This window comes from Helianthus annuus, chromosome 9 (assembly GCF_002127325.2).
Source record: "Helianthus annuus cultivar XRQ/B chromosome 9, HanXRQr2.0-SUNRISE, whole genome shotgun sequence".
NCBI lineage: Eukaryota > Viridiplantae > Streptophyta > Magnoliopsida > Asterales > Asteraceae > Helianthus > Helianthus annuus.
The window spans coordinates 104930579-104950272 of record NC_035441.2 but is presented as its reverse complement, the minus strand read 5'-3'; the positions used below and the strand labels follow the sequence as shown (position 1 = coordinate 104950272).

The window sequence follows — 19694 nt, the reverse complement described above, 5'->3', positions numbered from 1 at the left end:
TATAAATCCTTGTGTCACTTGTGCATTTTACATTTGAGTGATCCTTCACTTTGTTCATCATACCAAGCATCATTCCTCGTTTACATAAAGTTTGGTTGCATTATCTTTAAGTGATTTTTGACCAAAACAATAAGCATCTCCCAAGAAACCCACCAGGCTCAAAAATACAAAAGTGGGCAACTGACAAACAGACCCGCGTATTGACTTTGCTCAGGTCTGGTGGAGAAGTGAAGATAATATCAAGGGAACAAGCTCTTGGCCTGAGTCTTGAAGATTTGCAGGATCTCCTTGATCTTCCACTTAGCAGGGATGATGAAGATACAGATGCCCTTAACTTTGAATTGCAATTTAAAGGCCAGATAAGGGAGCTGTTGATGAGGCAATAAAATATCCACAATAATGAAGAGTTTTGGCATTATCTGTTCCAGGGGGAGATTGTTGGGATTGAACCCTATCAGAGGAACAGACAATGTAAAGCCAAAACTGGATCAGCTCAGTGGATTCAGAATAAGCAGATGCTGATATACAAATCTCTCCCCTTGAAAGTGATTACAACAACTGATGACCTCCTATCTGCTGATCTTACTAACTGCTGACCAATAACTGCTGCTCAATTAAAGATCTGATGAAGACTCAAGTCCTGCTGATTCAATCTACTGCCTTGAGTCAAGCACTGCTGATCCGGATAAGTGCTGCTGGGTTCACAGCAGTAGAAGGTTGCAGCAGTATTTCTAAAGTCTGTTTGTAATAGAATGTAATAGCAGTAGTTAACACAAGCAGTGTCTATATAGATCAGAGGTTAGAGTTTGTTAGGAGGTTAGATGTCACTTTCATGGTGACGTCAGCTAAAGATGCTCAGTAGTTTGCAAGTGCTTATAAATAGTACAGTACTTTGTACTATTCTATTAGCTCTTCACATCATTCGTCTTCTTTGCACGAACAAACTACTGAGCTCGGGCTGAGGGGGAGTTTGCATTCATACATCATCATTGTAATCGTGTTTGAAATAAATTCAATCATTCGGTTCTTTGTGTAAAGATGTTTGATTAAAGTATTACTCTCATTTGATTGTATGCAAAGTTTGTTATCATTTTAATTCCGCTGCACAACTCATCCATTTTCCATTTTAACTTCAAACAAAATACAATCAAAAGGAAACTCAGATCCAACAGACATTATTTCGAAACTCACACTATTATTGTGAAAGCTAACTTTCCTATTAAGAATGTTCCCAGGAAAACTGAAATGGCAGGTAGAATGGCAAAGTGGATAGTCAAGCTTTAAGTATGAACCTAGGACTGTCATCAAGTCCAAAGCTTTAGCTGACTTTGTGGCTGATTTCAGTAGTGATCTACAAAGGGAAGCTGAATTAGAAGTTCAACAACTTGAGAAGACCAAGGATCCTTGGACACTCTTCACGGATGGAGCTTCAAATGTTAAAGGAACTGGACAAAGCACACTACTAAAATCGCCACAGGGGGACATTATACCCCAATCCATTGCATGTGAATTCCAAACCACTAATAATGAGGCTGAATATGTGGCCTTGATAGCAGGTTTGCAATTAGCTAACAATATGAGGATCAGGTGTCTTCAAGTATATGTAGATTCTCTATTAATTACTAATCAATATAACGGTTCTTACACTGTCAAAGGTGAAAAACTAATCAAGTACTTAGAAATAGTCAGGAAACTGGCAGATTCTTTTGCTTTTTTCAATCTATCACAGGTACCCAGGGAAGAAAATGTAGAAGCTGATGCTCTAGCCAATCTTGGATCATCACTAAAGATTCCAGAGGATGTGAAAATACTCATCATCCATGTTTTAACTCCTGTAATTGAGGATCACACAGCTATGGAGATAGTAGAGGATTCTGCAATCATACCTAGTGATGGTGCACAGTCAAATTCAGGATCCTAGATCCTTCCAATCATGAGATATATACAACATGGAGAGATTCCTACAGGAGGAAATCCTAGAGCTTTCAAAGTCAAGGTATCTCAATTTACAATATTAAATAACATGTTATATAAACGATCTCTTGCAGGTCCATATCTAAGGTGCATCAAGGATCCAGAAATCCAAGAAGTTCTGAAGGATTTTCATAAAGGAGATTGTGGAAATCACACTGGGGGCAGAGCACTGTTTTCAAGGATCCTCATAACAGGATATTATTAGCCTACAATGAAGAAGTATGTTGTGGAATATGCAAAGAAGTGTGATGCTTGTCAAAGACACAGTAATATTCTACACCAACCAACATAACATCTGCATTCTAAGCAGAAGCTTTTGCTCAAAGTCAGAGAAAAGATGGCCTGTTATCAACAAAGAGTAGCTGGAGCTTACAACAAGAATGTCAGGGTCAGAAAATTTTAAGTTGGTGACATGGTATTCCAAAATACCATGAATCTTTCTGATGGCAAGCTAGCACCAAAGTGGGAAGGCCCCTATCTAATTGAAGCTGAATCTGGAAAGGGGGCATATCATTTACTGACAATGGATGGTGATCTCCTACCAAGAGCTTGGAATGTTGTTCATCTCAAAAAATACTTTAAGTAAGAAGGATCAGGGATCCTCAGCGATACCAGTATTCTGATTAAGGATCCGGGATCCTCAAAGGATATATGATTCTACATTTGGTAACACATTACTTTCATCCTCAAAGGTTAAAGATGTTAATCAGTTAACATCTATTTTCACAAAGTTTAAGCTTTTGCAGAGTTGTTATCATTTTATAGAAGATCAAAGTGGTTGGCCAACTCTCCAAAGTTTATGGGCTTGTCCCCAGTTATTTAGGCTTGTCCCCAGTTTGTTGGGCTTATCCCCAGTTATTTGGGCTTGTCCCCAGTTTTGGGCCTATCCCCAGTTTCGCCAGTAGCGCACGATGATCCTGGTGCAGTTCAAGGCAATGCAACCAGTACCCGCTTTAGGGGCTGACAATTTCATTGTACTGGCTGTATTCAGGATCCTACGTATAATGGTAGACGTACCATACATCCGTTCCTAAGGTTTCTAACGTTTTCACGTTAGCTAAGGTTTCGGCATTTTCATGTCGCTCACGTTTGGATAGTCGCCAGTTTGGGCCATACTCCAGTTTACACAAGTTTATTTGGGTTGTCCCCAGTTATTTGGGCTTGTCCCCAGTTATTTGGGCTTGTCCCCAGTTTGTTAGGCTTGTCCCCAGTTTTCTGGGCTTGTCCCCAGTTTGTTGGGCTTGTCCCCAGTTTATTTGGGCTTGTCCCCAGTTATTATGGGTTCATTCCCAATTATTTGGCTTGGTCCCAAGTTTATTTTTCTTACAGGATCTTGGAGCTCTAAAGTTATACAAGTTCTGACAATAAGGATCCTAGATCCTAGAAACTTTACTTTTCACAGTTTGTTTATTCAGCAATAATTTACAAGGATATAGAATCCTAACTTGGATTCTCTGGTATGTTATATTCTAACTTTTTCTAATCTGCAAGTTATCTCTTGTCCTTTTTGGTTAAGGATCATTGATCCACATTTGTCTGAACACTCCAAGTTTTCTATAAAAATTTTTAACATTATCATCAGATTTCCAATAACTTTCCAATTGTTAGGAGATGATACCTTTGAAAATAGAAAGCATGCATGAAAAATAAGAGGGAAGAAACAACAGACGTAGCTAAAAAAGGTTTAATGTTATTACCCATTCATTATGTATCAAAATCATCTGGCCTGGATTTCACCAGCAAAACCATGGACCATCCATCCAGTCTAGACAGGGCTATCTAACAGTTAAAGTGTTTGTGCAGAAATTAAAGTGCAGGAAGGTTAATAGCGAACGGTGTAGAAGGATTCATTCTCCACAAACAGAAGGATCTTCTGATCTGTAAAGGCACTTGAGGAGTTATCTCTAACTCTACATTTTGCAATGATGATTATAGCAGGTCTTATCAGTGACGACAGGCAGTGTAACGACTAGTTACCAGCAGCAACGGCTAGTCCGCTTCTAACGGTTATGACAGTTGTGAATCCTTATCACAACTGCCATATTGGGGGCAATTGTTAGGGCATGAATTTTATGCTAAGGATCATCTATCCTGAGACTGGGCATGGATCACGGATCCTTAATGGATGATGCAGGGAATCTGAGGATCCAGAGTCTGAGGATCCAGGATCCTTAACAGAACTTATGATTTCTAACAATTGTAACGTTTTTAATGTTATATGCAGGTAATGGACGACATGGGCTTGGTCTTTGCTGGAATCTCGTGGAATATGCTTCATAGGCACGTGCTTAATGAAGAAATAACCGTTTTGGAGAACATAGGCCACTTCCACCTTTTTAGGAAAGTTAGTTAGTTGATTTTTTCTTATCTTTTAAGGGGAAAACGAGCTCATTTGAGGCATAAGTCGAACACACCACAGAAAAAACACACAACACTCGAATTCACTGCAAACACTTAGCAAAAACACACACTTACACTAGCAATTCAATGTATTGAGCTTGTTTTCTTCTGAAGTTGTACAAGGATCACTATTGTTTTTGCAATATATTTGGTGATCGGTAGTTTCCATCACCCGAGGTTTTTTATGCTGGAGATCTTCTAAAGATCAAGGGCTTTTTCCTCGTATAAATCCCGGTGTTCATCGTTGATTTCATATACTTGTCGTTCATACAATTAACCGAGCATCATACCTCACAAAATCAGATTTGGTTGCATTATCCTTGTGTGATTTTTGACCAAAACACTTCCAACATGAAAGATGTACAAAGATTAACAGGGCGAGTATGTAATATTCAAAATAATAATAATAATAATAATTATAAAAAAAATCAACTTCAGTTTATTTTAAACGTTTAAACTGTTTAATTGAATTTAAATTGGGAAATAAAATTATCTTTTTAATCCAAAGAAGATATTGATTGAATCAAGCAATCAGTTTCATCCACCAACTATTTGAGCCCATCTCTTTTGAAAATTTCAACAAACTCATCGGATAAGTCGGTTGTCATGTGCATTACGTTTTGACCTTTGATTATTTAATATCCTTGAACTATCAATAGCTTTTTAAAAATCCTTCTTCAAACTTGTTTCCGTTTCGGCGGAAACCCACCGCCTACGAGCACCTTTGCCCAACCGAACTCCAGCCATACACCACTGTAACCATCGCCATGCTTTGATTATACTCGTCGCAGCCGTGAAGCGTCACTACCTTGGTGAATATCGTCGTCGTACAACTACCGTAGTCGCCGCCACCAAACTACCCGCCACTCGTATTCCGTACGGTTCAGTCTGATTCACGCCACTGGGAGTTACTCGTGTTTCACCGATCTTGCCTCACTTTCGGATATGTTTCTGTTCGACTATTAAGGTACCCGCACGAACCACCTTACGATTTGGATTCGCATAAATATACGATTTCTGGTTTGAGTTCGTTCCGACGGCTAAAGCTTTGTAAATTTCTTTTTATTATTATAATATTATTTTTTTTGAACATGACATGAGGTTGAGAAAAATAATCATACAAATTGGATAACTAGTTTGCTGCGTCTGTTTTCCGATTTCGATCCACCGGTGCATGCACGCGCACCTTTGTTTTCCATCATTTATGTGTTCTTTTGAAGTGGACATATGTATTAATTAACTGATAGTTGAATTCAAATGAGAGTCGAACAACTTAAATACTCAGTAGTGATGGAACTTTGTTAATATGATCATGAGTCAGACAAGTCTTGGTTTTATTTTGACTAATATTGTACTGTGATTTTTTTTTAATTGAAGAAGATGAGTATGGGGGGTTTTAGCCTCATAAATTTCTACTTCATTGTTTTTTTTTTATATATATTTCTGGTTATTTAAATAGTATTACCAGATTTAGTATTTTGGTTTAATTAATAATTTACATAAATGTGGTTTAAAGTGATATTAGCTTAATTTAATATAATTATGTAAATAACACCTTGGTGGAGCATAAAAACTCATTTTGATGCCCCTCTCTCTCTCTATATATATATAAGTGTATGGTGTGTTTTCTAAATATGTTCTACAAGGTCAAGTATTATATTTATTAACTTTAGAGTGTCATGGTGTCAATATAGTTGGGAAAAGCGTAAACCTTTTATATATAATTACGTAAGATCATATGTTGAGCAACTAAATTAATTAGCCAAGAATTATAAGAGTTTTGTCGTCGGACATCAACTTACAACCAAGTAATCTAAACAGTCATAGCTAAATCTAATTTGAAATATTATGGGAACGTAGGCTCTCGTATTTTTGAGGATGACTTGTTTTGTTTTGCGTTTACCTTGCTTGGCTAAATTAAGGTACGGATTCTGTTTTCTTTTCATCATAGTATGTTTATTCAAGTCCGTTACTTTGTAGTACGGATGTTTCGTCAGTACCTTCTGTTTCGTATTGTTATATGATTGGTATTTGTTGTAGCATGCAATAGACCTTAGATTTTGTGCTCGTTATTGCATGTTCTCTTTAGACTTATGTCAAGATACTTTTATTTCTGATACGCTTTGTACTCTGTCACCCGAGCAATTATAAGTTACTTGTCGTTGGGGCGTCAACGACATGGCACTCATCGTGACGGTGCGTAACTAAAGTTCACGGCGTTTCTAGTTTGTGCTTGTGTAGCACATGGCCCCTAGAGGCGAATAGATCGATCTTAGCTCTGACTCCTGACTCCTGACTCCTGACTCCTGTTGAGATGGAATAATGTGTGTGCGCCTACACGCACCATCTCGGCGCATGGACTATGGCCATGCATGCCTCTGTTTAGGCTCGTGGGTGCTTCTATATTACGTGACTTGTTTTATTGTTATATGTTGTCTTGTCTCTGTTATGATATGTTTGATATGATTATATGCATCTGATTATGTTCAGTATCTGTTATCTGTTCAGTATAAGTTTTGGGATTCAAGTTATAAAAGTATTTGTTTCGATGCCATCTTTTGGATTTGTTAGTGTCGGTACCGATCTGTTTTGCTTATGTATGCCCGCCTTACTTTTACTGTTGATTTCTCCGTTACTGAGCAACTTTTTGGCTCAGCCGTAGTTTTCTTTTTGGTGTTTGTCTTATTTGTTTGACAGGTAATTTGGGAAACGTGGGGAATACGTGAAGAGTGTCGTGAAGATAAAGATGTATTTTTATTTCGGTAATGTAATGAAATGTAATTAGGATCTTTCGTTTTCAACGTTATGGATTGGTTTTAGTTTTGATATCTGTATGAGTGACATGCCAGCCTGTTCCGGGTTGGGGTGTTACAGTTATGGTATCAGAGCCAAGGCTCTTTCCTGTAGAAAATTTAAACCTTAAAAACAACCTGTGAGTTAATGGGTAGACGTTGGGTTAGGATTTCAACTTCTGATCAATTTTCGTACTCGTTAGTGTTGTCTTTCAGCATTTGTTTTGGTGTTCGCTTTTGTATTTGTTTTAGAACTATTGCTAACTATGATTTGTTTATCGCCACACTAGCTTTCTTTACAATTTTAATAGGTTATTGAGATGCATGATAAGAGGACCGTTAGGACACTTATGTAAGGTAATTGACAATTATGGTCGCGAACATAATCGTGAATTACAGGTACATATGTGTGCTTTTGGACTCCTATTGCTGAATTTGTTGTGTCTTAGCATTCTAAATCTCACTTTACTTGTTTTGTTATTTTCGAATTTGAAATTATTTTGTATGTATCTTTTGACCATCTCAAAACTCCACACTTTAGTATGTTTCATATATAAGTATACCATGTTCAAAATTCATTTCGTAACTGTTATATCTAAATTTGCTCATCATCCGTACTTTAACAATTTGAGGACGAATTTTTGTGGGTAAAATTGTAATATTCGAAAATAAAAGTTATATTTTTTTTATAAAACGAATAAAAATTATCAATAGAATTCGATGATCAGTTCTTAGATTATTTGTCTTAACTTTTGATAATTAAGTGTGAATGTATGTTTTATCACTTTTATTTGCTAAGTGTTTGAAGTCCTTGTTAACTGCTTTAGAGTATCCTCCAGTTACATCTGCTCCTTTTAGGGATACTTATTTTGATTTGCTTTAGTATCCGTTTAATTGCCATCTCAGAAACTCCGTACCTTAGTATGTGTTATGTCTAAATGCTTGCTATGTGTTAAGTCTTTTCCGTGTCCGTTATGATTGAGATCGTTCGTATCTGTGCTTAGCAATTTTGAGGACAAAATTTTTTTAGGAGGGTAGAATTGTAATATTCAAAATAATAATAATAATAATAATTATAAAAAAAAATCAACTTCAGTTTATTTTAAACGTTTAAACTGTTTAATTGAATTTAAATTGGGAAATAAAATTATCTTTTTAATCCAAAGAAGATATTGATTGAATCAAGCAATCAGTTTCATCCACCAACTATTTGAGCCCATCTCTTTTGAAAATTTCAACAAACTCATCGGATAAGTCGGTTGTCATGTGCATTACGTTTTGACCTTTGATTATTTAATATCCTTGAACTATCAATAGCTTTTTAAAAATCCTTCTTCAAACTTGTTTCCGTTTCGGCGGAAACCCACCGCCTACGAGCACCTTTGCCCAACCGAACTCCAGCCATACACCACTGTAACCATCGCCATGCTTTGATTATACTCGTCGCAGCCGTGAAGCGTCACTACCTTGGTGAATATCGTCGTCGTACAACTACCGTAGTCGCCGCCACCAAACTACCCGCCACTCGTATTCCGTACGGTTCAGTCTGATTCACGCCACTGGGAGTTACTCGTGTTTCACCGATCTTGCCTCACTTTCGGATATGTTTCTGTTCGACTATTAAGGTACCCGCACGAACCACCTTACGATTTGGATTCGCATAAATATACGATTTCTGGTTTGAGTTCGTTCCGACGGCTAAAGCTTTGTAAATTTCTTTTTATTATTATAATATTATTTTTTTTGAACATGACATGAGGTTGAGAAAAATAATCATACAAATTGGATAACTAGTTTGCTGCGTCTGTTTTCCAATTTCGATCCACCGGTGCATGCACGCGCACCTTTGTTTTCCATCATTTATGTGTTCTTTTGAAGTGGACATATGTATTAATTAACTGATAGTTGAATTCAAATGAGAGTCGAACAACTTAAATACTCAGTAGTGATGGAACTTTGTTAATATGATCATGAGTCAGACAAGTCTTGGTTTTATTTTGACTAATATTGTACTGTGATTTTTTTAATTGAAGAAGATGAGTATGGGGGGTTTTAGCCTCATAAATTTCTACTTCATTGTTTTTTTTATATATATTTCTGGTTATTTAAATAGTATTACCAGATTTAGTATTTTGGTTTAATTAATAATTTACATAAATGTGGTTTAAAGTGATATTAGCTTAATTTAATATAATTATGTAAATAACACCTTGGTGGAGCATAAAAACTCATTTTGATGCCCCTCTCTCTCTCTATATATATATATATAAGTGTATGGTGTGTTTTCTAAATATGTTCTACAAGGTCAAGTATTATATTTATTAACTTTAGAGTGTCATGGTGTCAATATAGTTGGGAAAAGCGTAAACCTTTTATATATAATTACGTAAGATCATATGTTGAGCAACTAAATTAATTAGCCAAGAATTATAAGAGTTTTGTCGTCGGACATCAACTTACAACCAAGTAATCTAAACAGTCATAGCTAAATCTAATTTGAAATATTATGGGAACGTAGGCTCTCGTATTTTTGAGGACGACTTGTTTTGTTTTGCGTTTACCTTGCTTGGCTAAATTAAGGTACGGATTCTGTTTTCTTTTCATCATAGTATGTTTATTCAAGTCCGTTACTTTGTAGTACGGATGTTTCGTCAGTACCTTCTGTTTCGTATTGTTATATGATTGGTATTTGTTGTAGCATGCAATAGACCTTAGATTTTGTGCTCGTTATTGCATGTTCTCTTTAGACTTATGTCAAGATACTTTTATTTCTGATACGCTTTGTACTCTGTCACCCGAGCAATTATAAGTTACTTGTCGTTGGGGCGTCAACGACATGGCACTCATCGTGACGGTGCGTAACTAAAGTTCACGGCGTTTCTAGTTTGTGCTTGTGTAGCACATGGCCCCTAGAGGCGAATAGATCGATCTTAGCTCTGACTCCTGACTCCTGACTCCTGACTCCTGTTGAGATGGAATAATGTGTGTGCGCCTACACGCACCATCTCGGCGCATGGACTATGGCCATGCATGCCTCTGTTTAGGCTCGTGGGTGCTTCTATATTACGTGACTTGTTTTATTGTTATATGTTGTCACGTATGTCTTGTCTCTGTTATGATATGTTTGATATGATTATATGCATCTGATTATGTTCAGTATCTGTTATCTGTTCAGTATAAGTTTTGGGATTCAAGTTATAAAAGTATTTGTTTCGATGCCATCTTTTGGATTTGTTAGTGTCGGTACCGATCTGTTTTGCTTATGTATGCCCGCCTTACTTTTACTGTTGATTTCTCCGTTACTGAGCAACTTTTTGGCTCAGCCGTAGTTTTCTTTTTGGTGTTTGTCTTATTTGTTTGACAGGTAATTTGGGAAACGTGGGGAATACGTGAAGAGTGTCGTGAAGATAAAGATGTATTTTTATTTCGGTAATGTAATGAAATGTAATTAGGATCTTTCGTTTTCAACGTTATGGATTGGTTTTAGTTTTGATATCTGTATGAGTGACATGCCAGCCTGTTCCGGGTTGGGGTGTTACAGAGTAACAACATTAAACAGGTTTATATCAAGATTCTCAGAGAAATGCAAGGAATTCTACGATATCTTGAAAAAGAATAAGAAATTTGAATGGGGAGAGAAGCATGAAGCAGCCTTGCAGGAACTGAAGCAATATCTTTCAACTGCACCTCTATTGATGAAGCCTGAGGATGGTGAACCATTATCCCTGTATCTTGCAGTATCAGGGAATGCAGTAAGTGTTGTTCTGGTAAAGGATCATGAAGGTCAGCAGTATCCTGTCTATTATGTTAGTAAAAGTTTATTAGATGCTGAAACTAGATATTCACACTTAGAAAAATTGATATTGGCCCTAGTTATGGCATCGACTAAGCTTAGACATTATTTTGAGACACATAGGATTCATGTTAAAACTAATTATCCTGTTAAAAATGTGCTTAGGAAACCGGAAATGTTGGGTAGGATGGCTAAGTGGTCAGTAAAGTTAAGTGCCTATGATCTAGTATATGAGCCTAGAAATGGTATAAAGTCTCAGGCTCTAGCAGACTTTATGGCTGATTTCAGTAGTGATATTCAAAATGAAGTACACCTAGAAGTACAATAACTAGGAGAAACCTTAGAATCCTAGACATTATATACTGATGGTGCATCTAATATGAGAGGTGTAGGATTGGGTATACTACTAAAATCGCCACAGGGGGACATATTACCCCAGGCTATTAGATGTGAATTTCCTGCCACTAATAATTGTTTTGGTAAAAAATCAGACAAGGATAATGCAACCAAACTCTCTGTCACGGGGTATGATGCTTGAATTGGTAAACAACAATGAGGATCACCCAGAAATGTATTGCACAAGTGACACAAAGATTTATACGAGGAAAAAACCCTTGATCAATGAATGATCTCCGGAATAAAAACCTCGGGTGATGGAAACTACCGATCACCAACTCAGATTAAACAATAATTCTTTACAACTTTGGATGATAGCGAGCTAGGTACAAGGATCACTATAGTGTATCGTGTAGAAATGTATGAAAATAGCTAAGTGTTTTGCCGAGAGCTGGTGAGTGCAGTTGTACGAGTGTGTGTTAACAAAAAATAGCCAACTGTTCTAAAACTAACTCGCTACCCCTTCAAAAATAGAAGTTAACTATGCTAACTAACATCCCGCAATTCATGCAAGCCTTCCCACGACTCCATAACGTCCATTTTCAGTCAAGCACGTGCGGAATAACCGTGGAATATTCTTTAGGAACGTTGCCAATACCAAGTCCAAGCTGTTACTCCTGTAAAACAACACTGAATTCAAAGTGAACAATCGTTAGTATAAGGATCCTTAGGATGATCCATGATCCTGATCCTGAAGCACTTCTGAGGATCACTATCTGTCACAGAAGTAAGGATCACTAAACAGGATAACACGTGAGGATCACAGGTCATTAGAAAATCCTCCCCTAACAATTGCCCCGAAAATATAAGGAGTAATTATGTAAAATAAACGAGTTATATTTTGTTGATCTTATCCGCAACTAACTAACGGATATATAGCCGTTTAAATCGAACTATCCGTTGCAATCCTGACGTCACAGAAGTGACTACCCTGCAAGATCATGATTATAAATAGGAGTTAGAGATAGGATCAATTTGCATTTAAATCTTAGAGAAACTCCCTTTATATTCTCATCCGAAGATCAATCAGGTGTTCTCTTTTCCTCTTCATCCTTCTCTTACTCTGTTTTACTTCTTTTATCATCATCTCGGAGAAAATGATGCTCCGGAACTCTCCCGCTAAGGATCACCAGAAGAACAACCCTCTGAAAAGTCAAGGGATCATCAAAGATTCCGCAAAAGAGCGCTGTTGTTTCACTGATCCACAGATCGATAGAATCCGCTATTGCTTCCCAGCGAACACCGTATTTAAATCCTTTGATCCCACTGTTTTGAGTGATCATGTTTCTGAAAATTGGGTTGCCTTTCCTGTTGCCCCGTTCACCATAGGCTATACTTATCCTTTTCCAGCCTTTACCCAATCCTTCTTCTCTCATACTGGCATTTCTTATATCCAAGGTATGCCAATGATCTGGAGGGTTTTGTATACCCTTGAGAGGATCATTGAGCAGGAGGGGATTGACCTAGGAATGTCAGAGTTGGCCGAGATGTATGATCTCACTACCTTTGGATCCCACCGATATCTCTTCAAGCGAAACCCCGGTGAAGAGCACCCAATTTTTAAAGCCACCAAGAACGACACCAACTGGAAACGGCGTTTCTTCTTCGTCAAAAGAGATTCTATCCCCAATGGAAAGGATCTGCCAAGGAAATGGGCCACCCATGGTAGGATAGAGGATCCTGAGAAGGATCACCAGACAGTCTTCTTTTTGTATAAGGATCACTGACACCCCTTTGTTTTTTGTTGTGCAGCTGTTACTGTCTCACATCTCATAGCATCTCCTGTCACTGAGGAAAGACTCGCTGCTTTTAGAAGACTCGGTCCTGAAACAAGATCATTCAAGACAATCACCCAGGATTCACAAGAGGTATCCTCAGGCTCAGTCACCATGTCAAGTAAGTATCATGTTTAAAAATTTAAATAAATAGTTAAATAGAAATAGGATAAGGATACTTATCTTGCTTTGATTGTGCAGGTGCTGGAAAAGCTTCCAAATCTGCCTCCAAGTTCAGTGTGACCGATCTGGATAACGTGCGATCCACCAAGAAAAAGCTTCCTGCTAGCCCTACTGCTTCGATCCCCAAGGCACCTTCCAAAGGAAGGGGAGGCAAGAAAAGAAAAGCCTCTAAAGCTGAGGATCTGCAAGGTCTGTCTCTGATCCGCCACCAATTCCTCGAGTACTTCAACGATGTAAGGATCACTGTCCGTGCTTTGGTATCCAGCTTATTTGAGGATTACCTGGTCTTGAACTGTTCTTTGTCTTCTTTGCAGAAATTTGCTGAGATTGAAGATTATGTGGGGAACGTTGAGGAGCAGGATAGGAAGATTGCTGACCTCCAACAAGTTGCACTGCTCAAGGATCTTAAGATTGCCGACCTCCAGAAAGACCTCCAGAATGCCAAAAATGAGACGGCAAAGGTGCTAATCAATGCTGATTATGAGAAGCATGAGATCACCCAGGATGCCAAAGTCTCTGCTGCCATAGCGATGTATAAGACCAAACTGCAGATGGCCTTGGAAGCTCAGGATCCCGACTTCGATAGGAGCACCTGGGATGTGGAAGGCTAGAAGGCAAGGTTGGCTGAGCTGGATGACGAGGAGGAGGCTGAGGAGATCCTGACGATCGAGGCTGGAAGCAGTGGCAAGGATCATGGTGGTGAAGCTAGTGGAGCTGGAGGTGGTGATGCAGCGAAGGTGTAGGCTGTATGATTGGGCAATGATGGACACTTCTAGACATAGCCGGAGCCCAATTTTTTAGATTTGATGGTAGTTTTTGTTAAACAATGGTTGGTTTGTACTTAAACAATAGTTTTAGGGTTAAGGATCTAGGATCCTTTGGACAATAGATAGGATTACAAATGGTGGAGGGATCCTCTATTTGGGGGATGAAGCCATTGTGATCCTGCCGCCTTTTATTTCCTGCATGCTATGACCACACAAACAATGGACACCCGTTGCCAACCCATGTGGACGGGCCACGTTTTGCTGGTAGAAACGTGGGTTGGCAATTTTGACAACTTTTGATGGTTAATCCTTTGTTAATAAAATAACTTTAATCTTTTTTGGCTTATCTCATGTTGTTATCCTTGTACATCCTTTTAATTTTCAATTGTTTTGATATACACTTGTCTAAATAAGAAATGTTGAACAAATTAGATAGAAAATATTTAGGATATGATCCAGGATCAAATATCCTACAGTTGAAAAATTCCAAAAAGTAGTATATTTTAAGGATCATAAGTTCAGTTGTCAAAGTACAAGGGTTATTCAAATGAACAATGAACAAAATTAAAATAGTTAAGGATCATACCTGAGGATCCAAGTTAGGATCCTAGTTCTTAATACCATAACCAGGATAACTATAAGGCAAGCCTTAGTAAGAAGTAAGGATCAAGGATCCTTGGTTGTTTAATTTCAAAGACCTGAAATAGAACATGACTTGGGACTAAGCCAATATAAGATAAAAGTTAGCAACTGGGGACAAGCCCAATGATAACTGGGGACAAGCCCAAGAATAACTAGGGACAAGCCCAAGGATAACTGGGGACAAGCCCAAGGATCGTGTGTAAACTAGAGTATGGCCCTAACTGGCGACTATCCAAACTTAGTGGCATGAAAATGCCAAAACCTTAGCTAACGTAAAACGTTAGAAACCTTAGGAACGGATGTATGGTACGTCTACCATTATACGTAGGATCCTAGGTATAGCCAGTACAATGGAATTATCAGCCCCTAAAGCGAGTACTGGTCCCACTGCCATGAACTATACCAGGATCATCATGCGCTACTGGCGGAACTGGGGTCAAGCCCAAAAAACTAGGGTCAAACCCAAGTAACTGGTTGCTTTTGTGGATAACCATCCTTTTGCTAAGGATACCTGAACTTTCAAAACTCAGAATCACGTGAGAGGTGGATAAAGGATGCAGTATCCTTATCCTTATGTGAGAAAGTAAGGAAATGAAATAGTTCTAGATTAGAATGTTACCGAAGTAAGGATCATCTGTGCTCTAAGGATCCTTCAAGGATACTTATAATGTGAGGATCACGGGTTCTGCTCACATGAAGTATTTCTTCAAATGGACAGCATTTCAGGCTCTTGGTAGCAAATCACCTTCCATTGTTAGCAATCGATATGCCCCCTTTCCTGCCTCAGCTTCAATCAAGTAGGGTCCTTCCCATTTTGGTGCCAACTTTCCATCAGCAGGATTGGTGGTATTTTGAAATGCTTTCCTTAACACCATATCACCAATTTGGAACTTTCTGATCCTGACATTTTTGTTGTAAGCACCAGCCATTCTTTGTTGATAATTGGCCATCCTTATCCTAGCCGAATCCCTTATTTCTTCTATAGTATCCAGGTCTTGAACCAAGTTCTCATCATTTTCCTCAGGATCACGAATACGTGTTCTAGCAGTTGGGACCACCATTTCTGTAGGGATCACTGATTCTGCCCAATACCAAAGAGAATGGAGTCTGGCCTGTAGCATTCTTGGGGGTTGTCCTATCAGCCCAAAGCACATAAGGTAACTCTTCTGCCCATTTCCCTTTCTTGGATCCAAGCTTCTTCTTCAAATTGTTGATGATGATCTTATTGGATGATTCCGCCTGACCATTAGCTTGTGGGTGGACTGGTGTTGATGTTATCATCTTAATCCCCCAACTGTCACAAAAGTTAGTAGTTCTGCCCCCAACAAATTGGGAACCATTATCACATATAATTTCAGAAGGAATACCAAATCTAGTTATAATATTTCTTTTAATGAAGGATATAACTTCCTTTTCTCTGACTTGGGCAAAAGCTTCAGCCTCTATCCACTTGGAGAAGTATCAGTCATAGCAAGCATGAACACTTTTCCACCAGGTGCCTTAGCGAGCTTACCAACTGTTAGGGGAGGATTTTCTAACAATTAGTGATCCTTACTTGTTATCCTAATAGTGATCCTTACTTCTGTGACAGATAGTGATCCTCAGAAGACCTTCAGGATCAGGATCATGGATCACCCTAAGGATCCTCATACTAACGATTGTTTGTTTATGTTTCGTATTGTTTTGAAGGAGTAATAAGCTTGACTTGGTCTTGGCAACGTTACTATGGAATATTCCACGGGTATTTCGCACACATTTGAATGGAAATGGACGTTGTGGAGAACGTGGGAGCATGGCACAAAAGTCGGACAGTTTGTTAGCTTAGTGAGCTTTTATTTTTAAAGGGCTGACGAGCTATTTTTAGAACACTTAGCCATTTTCAGCTACATACACTCTCGTACAACTGCACTCTCGAAGCTTTCAGCAAACACTTAACAGTTTTCACACACTTTTACACAATTAACCATAGTGATCCTTGTACCTAGCTCGTCATTATCCGAAGTTGTAAACATTTATTGATTTATTTGAGCTTGGTGATTGGTAGTTTCCATCACCCGAGGTTTTTTATGCCGGAGATCATTCATTGATCAAGGGCTTTTTCCTCGTATAAATCCTTGTGTTGTTTCTGCAATTTACATCGAAGTTATCCTTATTATTGTTCTTCATTTCAAGCATCATTCCCCGTAACTAAGAGTTTGGTTGCATTATCCTCATTAGATTTTTGACCAAAACAGTTTGGCGCCCACCGTGGGGCAATTGGTGCTTCATTCCTAATAAATTTTTCTGTTGGTGATCATTCTGGTTCATTGCATACAAGTACATGGCTTGATCATTAAAGAATAGCTCTACTGCAATGTCTGCGGTCAATTCGTCTCAGGGCATTCCACCTTTCTCAGGGCATTCCACCTTTGCCTCCACCACCTGCTGGATCTCAGAAAAATGCTGAGAAGAAACCAATTCCCATTTTCTCCAAACCTCCAACTTCTTCTGCTTCTTACACTCCCACTACTAGTGACATGTTTACTTTAATTTTGCAGATGAAGGATCATATACAGCAACAGGATAAGACCAATGAAAAGGTTCTCAAAGAAATCGGAGATCTCAAGAAACAAAAGAAAGCGGCAGAGGATCATTCTCCACTGGTGCCCAGATCTTTGAATTTTGATACTCCGGTGATTACTTCTCAGCCATCGGTGGTCCCAGATGTTCAATATGTGGGTGGACCAAAAGGAGTGCACTACGGATCAGCAATAGTGACTCAGGCATCAGGTTCATATTTCCAGCCAGCAGGATCCTATCCTCAGCGTATGGGATCCTTCATGAATTCAGGAGGATACTCAGGAGCGCAGCAGAATCAAGGATCTTCCTTTGTTCCAGGATCATCCCAGGTTCAAGGATCTTCCTTTGTTCCAGGATCATCCCAGGTTCAAGGATCTTCCTTTGTTCCAGGATCATCCCAGGTTCAAGGATCCTCCTTTGTTCCAGGATCATCCCAGGTTCAAGGATCCTCCTTTGTTCCAGGATCATCCCAGGTTCAAGGATCCTCCTTTGTTCCAGGATCATCCCAGGTTTAAGGATCCTCCTTTGTTCCAGGATCGTCCCAGTTTCAGGGTTCCTTCCAGATGCCAGGATCCTTGAGGAGTTTGCAAACAGGGAGTCAGATGTCCATCAGGGAGATTTTATTCCGATGCAGACCATTGCTTCTACTGGCCCTTCGGTCATTCCAGAGTCTCAACAATATGGGTTCACATTTGGTGTTCCTAATTTGAACCCGATGGGAGGTAACACTTTTAATAATTCTCTTACAACTAACCATGGATTCATGCAGGATACAGGTATCAACCATGCCATGGCCAGAGAATTGCAAAAGTTAAAGGATATGATATCAAGTGTTCCAGGAGTGGTCAAACCTATCCCGGAGATTGCAGATGGAAGCCATAAGATATCTCGTTTTGCACCACCAATTTGTGATGCTGAGATACCCAAAAGGTTCCATGTGCCAACCATGAAGCTGTATGATGGTTCGACGGATCCTGAGGAACACATAGCACAATACAGGGAGAGGATGGAGATCAATCCTATTCCAGAAAGGTTAAAGGAAGCATGCCTATGCAAGGGATTCGGATCCACTCTTACTGGATCAGCTCTCAAATGGCTGCTAAGTCTTCCCCCTAACTCTATTACCTCATTTGCTAATCTGGTTAACTTATTCAATAATCAGTTTTCTTGTAGTAGAAAATTTGAACGATTAACTAGTGATCTATGTAGGATAACCCAGGGTCATAATGAATCATTAAGGGATTACATTACCAAATTTAGTAAAGAATCCTTAGAAATTCCCAACTTGGATATAGCCACGGCTGTTGAGGCCTTCAAAATGGGATTGCTTAGGGATTCATTGTTCTATGATGATCTTGTTATGACACCATGCAGGAACTTAGATGAGGTAAGAACCCGGGCACTCAGGTTCATCCGGCTAGAGGATGACAAGAGGATCTAGGAGAGATTAGCAGGATCCTCAAAGCAAGAGAAGCAAGGATCCTCGTTCAAGAATAACAAGTTCAGATCCTATAACAGATCTGATAACCAGAACGTGCATGCTCTTGATCAAGAAGAGGATGATGAGGATTATCCTCCAATTTCTGAATATTGTTTTTCCGTTGATAATAATGAACTAATCCTTGCGATGCAGAACCTAGGTGATAAAGCCAGATGGCCTCGAAAAAATGACAGACCAGCTGCAACCAAAGATAAATCAAAGTGGTGTGCATACCATGAAGATTTTGGGCATCTAACAGAAGAATGCATTGCATTGAGAAAAGAAATTGGATACTTGTTGAGCAAGGGGCATCTAAAAGAATTGTTGGGTAGAAAAAAGTCAAGGACTCAGGATCCTGAAAGGATCCCTGAGAAAGCTCCGGCCCCTCCAGCAGATGCACAAGTAATAAACTCTATTTCTGGAGGATCAGACATTTATGGTACATCCTTCTCAGCAGCTAAAAGGCATGCAAAGGAAACTAAAATGGATAATGGAGAAAGACCTGTTCGAACATCAAGTGTCTCTGAAGGAAAAGTCATAACCTTTGATGAGGATGATCGTGTTGATATCCAGGATCCTCATCACGATGGTTTAGTTATTACTCTTTTCATTTCTAACCATTTTGTCCGCAGGATCCTTATTGACGGAGGAAGCTCAGTGAACATTATCCAGCTTGATGTTCTAAAGAAAATGGGTATCTCTGAATCAGATATCATACCAAGATCCTCCATGCTCGTGGGATTTAGTGGCGAAACTAAGAATACCCTGGGGGACATTAAACTCCCAATATACATAGAAGGCCTACATTCTTATCAAAAATTTTGTGTTATTGACTGTTTATCTTGTTGTAATGTTATCCTTGGCAGACCCTGGATACACGATATGAAGGCAGTCCCATCTACCTACCATCAATGTGTGAAGCTCCCTAGTCCT

General features: G+C 38.9%; 1 long non-coding RNA gene across 1 annotated transcript; it reads left to right on the top strand.

Annotated features, from left to right (window-relative positions):
* The first annotated feature begins 5029 nt into the window (after positions 1-5029).
* On the top strand, positions 5030-7302 carry LOC110874464. Its single transcript, XR_002555972.2, has 3 exons — positions 5030-5341; positions 6235-6296; positions 7072-7302. It is a non-coding gene; the product is annotated as an uncharacterized LOC110874464 (long non-coding RNA).
* Positions 7303-19694: the final 12392 nt, after the last annotated feature.